The following is a 5,400-nucleotide window of genomic DNA, read 5'->3' as shown; positions in this document are numbered from 1 at the left end:
TCTTTCTGGTGATCCCATCAGCAACTCAAAAGATTAAAAAAAAAAGCAATGTGCTTTTGAAATGTATTACTTTTTGGTATATATGTTATTTTTTACAAAAAAAAACATGGATTGTGATAATAAAAATATATATATTCCTTCTAGCCTCTAATGTTCTGGAGCAGCAAGAAGGAAAAATCTGAGATGATGGAATGTTAGCCCAGGACAAACTCTGGGATCTGTCCCATAACTACTTGTTAAAGAGTGCTTTGAAAATTATTGGTGTTTTCTTTCTTTGCTTTGTATATATATTATATGATACAATTTTAAAAGTGTAAAACTGTTACAAAGGATTTGTTCTTTCACCTTGTAAAAGTGTGATACTAAAATAGTTTAACATGTTACATAGGAAGTGTTTAGAAAGTATTACAATAATTAATAAATATCCTTCTATTAAGCTGTGAAAATTATTGCTATTTTCTTTCTTTGCTTTGTATATCTGTTATATTATACAATTTAAGGGTTAAAAAATTTTTCAAAAAAAGCATAGGCTAACAATCTACATTATTTTAACAGAGCAAAACCTAGACTCAACTTTTATATGCATGCACAGTTTTATTCAACAATTCTTTTTAAAAAGACTATAAATAGGCTTATCAAATTTTGGTTAGTATTGACTGTGTCAGGCAGAATTTACCTTCATATTAGGAATACACTAATTCACAAAGTTAACACCTTGTAAGACTGTGCTCTGAGGAAGTTGGTGGTCAGTGATGTCTGCTGCTAAGGCCTTTTTAAAAATATTGGAAATATTTTGAAACTCTTGAGGCAGCACTAAGTGAGCTGGGCAGAAATTTTATCGTTAGCTTCCTGCTATTCAAAAGAAAATAGGTATTGCGAGTCAGGGTGAAGAGGGATATAAAAATGAGTTTTTAAGATCTAGGACTGAAAATCTGAATGTGGGGGCTACTCAGCAGGCTTGCCCTGGGATGCTATCATTTTATACAGACTGGTGTATTTACTTACGGATTTGGGGGAGGAATTCCAAGAAGCCTTGATTTAGTAGGGACCTTGGGGCAAACAAGGGGATCAAAACAAGGGGGGAAAAATAGTTGGGGTTACTAGTTTTAAGGTGGCCCCCAGGAAGTGAAGAAGATCCCTCCCTGGAAGGGGGTGGGGTAATCAGGGACAATGAGAAACTTATGGGGACTAGAATGTCTTTGAGTCTACAAAGGAGAGGGGTAGTAAAGATTTTAGTTTTTGCTTTACCATCAACTCCTGTAACTAGGCAAGTCTGAGTAGAGGTAGGCCCAGAGTGGCAATCTAGGACAGAATGGCTCCAGTGTTAATTAAGAAATTAATAATTTTACCTGTCACATTGAGTGTCGTCTAGGGCTCCTCTTAAGTTGGTCAGATGTGAAATCAGCAGAGCCACACATGGCCTCTGGTATCCTCAGTCTTCTTCACTTGCCATGAGCAGGGCTCCAGGGATTATCCTGCCCACCCCCCTTTCAGGAGGCAGTGCAGTCACTCTCCCTGATGCCCATGTTGATGGCACTTAGAACAAGGTCCTGCTGAGTCCTGAGGTTGAGGGTTATTCCAATATTTCTGGTACCCTCTTTGCCAGTGGACTTTTGACTCACAATTGAATCAACACCCTTGGGTCTTGTAGCCATGATTTTGGTGACCTCAGGAGGACAGGGTGCTGTTAACAGTGACTACAATGAATTGAGCCTGTTCTCTGGTCTTTTGCCTACCACTCTTTGCCTTCTCCTCCTCTTTGGCCTTATTTTGATGGTTAAAGGCAGAAAAGGTAATTCTAATAAGTCATTTGTGGGAGTTTGTGTACCCATAGAGAGCTTTTTCAACTTTCTCTGAATTTCAGGGCAGACTGGCTCATGAAATGGATGCCTAGCAAACTCTGACCTTCCCAGGAATCCAGGCTTATATCAGTAACATTTTAAGCCTTTCACTAGCCTCCCCTAGAACAGAGCCAGGTTTTCCTCTTTCTCCTGAGTGATTCCCCATAGCTTATTAAAATTTTCTTGCTTTGTGGCACATTTTACATACTTTTTAACAAACCACTGTTTTTCCTTTAATGGAAATTGAGACTAATGCAAGCTATAAGTCCTCTCAGCTCTTTGTCTTGATAGAGCACCATAAATATTTGGGCATAGGGAATTTTTAATTACTTTCCCTGTTTCTTACAGACTATACTAAATGAGGATTATAGGCAATGCTATTTGAAAGAGAATATTTAAATTATTCACCTCTTTCCACAAAGATTTATGAGGAAGAAGTTTTTAACAGTTCTCCTGTTATGCCTCCTGGGCATAACATAATTTGCAAGAGCCCTTGCTCTTATATAGGTTTGTCCTTATATAAGGCTATAAAAGCTCTACATAAGGAATTTTGCCACTTTCCCTCCCTCTTACAAAAGAGATGTAATTGTAAGATTGGATTATTGCTGACTGTTTTATTTGTGAGCCAATGTTGGTCATCCTCCAGGTGATATTCTGGCTAGGAAGTATTACAATTGACTATGAGTACTACCTATTTCTAAGGAAGACAGAGAAGAAAAAGGCAGATTTCCCTACAAGTGGCCAGCATCCCAGGTTCTGCCATTCCAAACGCTGATCCTTTGGACCCATTGGATCAAGCTCTCTATCCCCAGGCATCCTGAGGTTCCTCAAAGACTCAAAAGAAAGATGGCCTGGTAGCATCCCACAGCTGCTGAGCCAACCCACTCATCTCCCTGCGTGTCTGTGTTCTTAACTTACGCTTCAATTACAGCCTAAGAGACTAGGAGGGATCTGCTAAAAACAGAAATTTTAGGGAAGGGATTTCCTGGATGCCAGCCCTGAATCTTGCCATGATTGAGCTAGAGGGGGAAAACATGCAGCAAGGAAATCAGGCTTCTTTTGAGAATGTGGCTTAGTATGCTTTTTAGGCAATCAGAGGAGTCTAGTTTGGACATATTCTAGGACAGAGCCAGGAATGAGGCTCTTTCTGTCCCTTGCATGCAGATTTTTTTAAGAAAGCATATGCATGCCCAACAGCCTGTTCTCCCAAGCTAATGGTTTCTTCCTGCATGAGGTGACACCTTTAAAAGGAATAATAGCAGAACACACTGGGACTTGAGATATAGTAGCAGATAAAGAGATAGAAAGACCCAAAGAGAAAAAGTAAGGAGCTGGTCGTGACAGTGATGCTGCAAGTGAGCAGAGAACCAGAGGGCTTACCTGCTTTCAGAGGCTCAGTTTACTCTAATTAGGATAGCCAGGGCTTTTGCTTACCCTACAAACCTCACTTCTGGCCTTTATGTGAAGACACTCCCTTTGGAAAGTAATCAGTTCTCTTGGGACTAAACCAGAGGTGACTTCCTAGAAGGTAAAATAATTCTTAGCCCAGAGTTCTGTGTTACAAAAGATGAAATGTCTCCAAAGACATTGAAAGCCAGTCAGAGGAGGAAGAAGATTTTCTGGAGGTAGGGGAGAGAACCTCTGTGCAGGACGTGTAAAGAAAAACAGATTCAATAGGGGAAGGCGTCTGAGTCTTCAGAGGGGAGGATAAAATGTGGGGAATTTTCAGAGAGCTGAGGGAAGAGAGACACAGACTTGATTTGGTTCCCATTGGGCTCCTATTCAACATAGGGAGAAGCCCCTAGTCATGTCCCAAATGGTGGTCTCACCCATCACCCTGACCCTCCTTGGATCTACACAGTGTAGTGATGGGGCTCCTGCCACCTCCAAGGAGGGAGCCAGTGGCTCATGATGAACGAAGTTTATGTCCTGGGGAGCCACACTTGAGCCTCTCAATTCCTAGAGAGAGCAGTGGTATGGGAGGATCAGAGTTACCTGAAGACATAGAAGATAAAAACAATGAGCCAAAGGAGAAGGAAAGTGACAGCATCTGGCCAAGCCTCCCACTGTATAGTCATGACTTACCAGTCCAGATGGTTGAAGAAGAGAACTCACTCCTGGCTAGCTTGCAAAACATGTTGGCTTTTGGCTTACAGGTTTTTGGCTATGCTGTGAGAAAGAATTCAAGGGCACAGCCCAAAGTGTAAGCAAACAGGAAATTTATTGATAGCACTTTTAAGAGGACATGCATGCACTTTCACAAAGACAGAGGTGAGGAAGGCGAGAGGCCTGTCATATTATTGTCCATCTTATTCTTTATTACCCACTCTTGGTGCATACTTTCTCTTTTGTGATGTAACTGATTTGATCTCTTATTTCCATTTCTATGTTTATATTTTACATAATATCATTGTGCGTACCCTGGGGTTTGTATTAAACATATTGTCTATACTAGATAATGATACATATGCACATGAGAAGACTGTGTGTTCTGTTTTTTTTTGGGGGGGGGAGGGTGCAGTGTTCTATATTTCTCTTAGTTCAAGTTGGTTTAGAATAGCATTCAAGTTTTTTATTTACTGATTTTCTAACTAGATGTCCTATCTGTTTTTTGAGAGTGATGCATTATAGTCTTCCACTATTAATATAGAACTGTCAATTTGTCTTCAAATTTGTCAATATTTGCTTCATATATTTTGGTACTTTGCTGTTAGGTGCATATATATTAATAATTGTTACATCTTCGTGTTGAACTGTCCCCTTTTTCATTATATGACCATGTTTGTCACTCATAACTCTTTTTTGACTATTTTAACTGATATTAGTATAACCACCCAGCTCATTTTTGGTTAATATTTACATGGCATTATTTTCCATCCTTTCACCCTTGACCTACTTGAATCCTTGAATTTAAGGTAAGTCTTTGAAGACAGCATATAGTTAGGTAATGCTGTTTCATCCATTCTGCCAGTCTTGGCCTTTTGGCTGGAGAGTTTAATTCATTTACATTTAATGTCACTACCGATAATCCAGGATTTTTTTCAGCTATTATTTAACTTTGTAAATTTTAATCCCTTTATATCTCTCACTTCCATTAATGTCTACTTTTATACTTGTTTGTTTGTTTTGTCTTCTACCATATTCAATACCTTCTCATATCTATCTGGATATATTTTCATCTGTTTTCCTTGTAGTTACCATGGGGTTAAAATTGAACATCATAAATATTTAACTATCACGTTTGGTTTGATACCAACTGAACTTCAATAGTATGCATATATACTTTTTCCAAACCCCACTGTTCCCCCACCTTTTCTTTGTTTGTTCCCACTTATGTCTTTGTATTTTTGTATGTTCAAAAGCATATATTTACCATAACTTTTTATGCTTTTGCATTTTAGCACCTGGAGGAAGTATGAAGTGGAGTTACATAACAAAAGACACAACACAATAATACTAGCACTTATAATTACCCAAATGGTTTACTTTATGCAGGTTTTTATTTCTTTATGCTGCTTTGAACCACTATCTACTGTCCTTTTCTTTCAGTGTGAAGAAC

The sequence above is a fragment of the Tamandua tetradactyla genome, chromosome X (genome assembly GCF_023851605.1).
Source record: "Tamandua tetradactyla isolate mTamTet1 chromosome X, mTamTet1.pri, whole genome shotgun sequence".
In the NCBI taxonomy this organism is placed as follows: Eukaryota; Metazoa; Chordata; class Mammalia; order Pilosa; family Myrmecophagidae; genus Tamandua; species Tamandua tetradactyla.
This window is presented reverse-complemented; position numbering follows the sequence as displayed.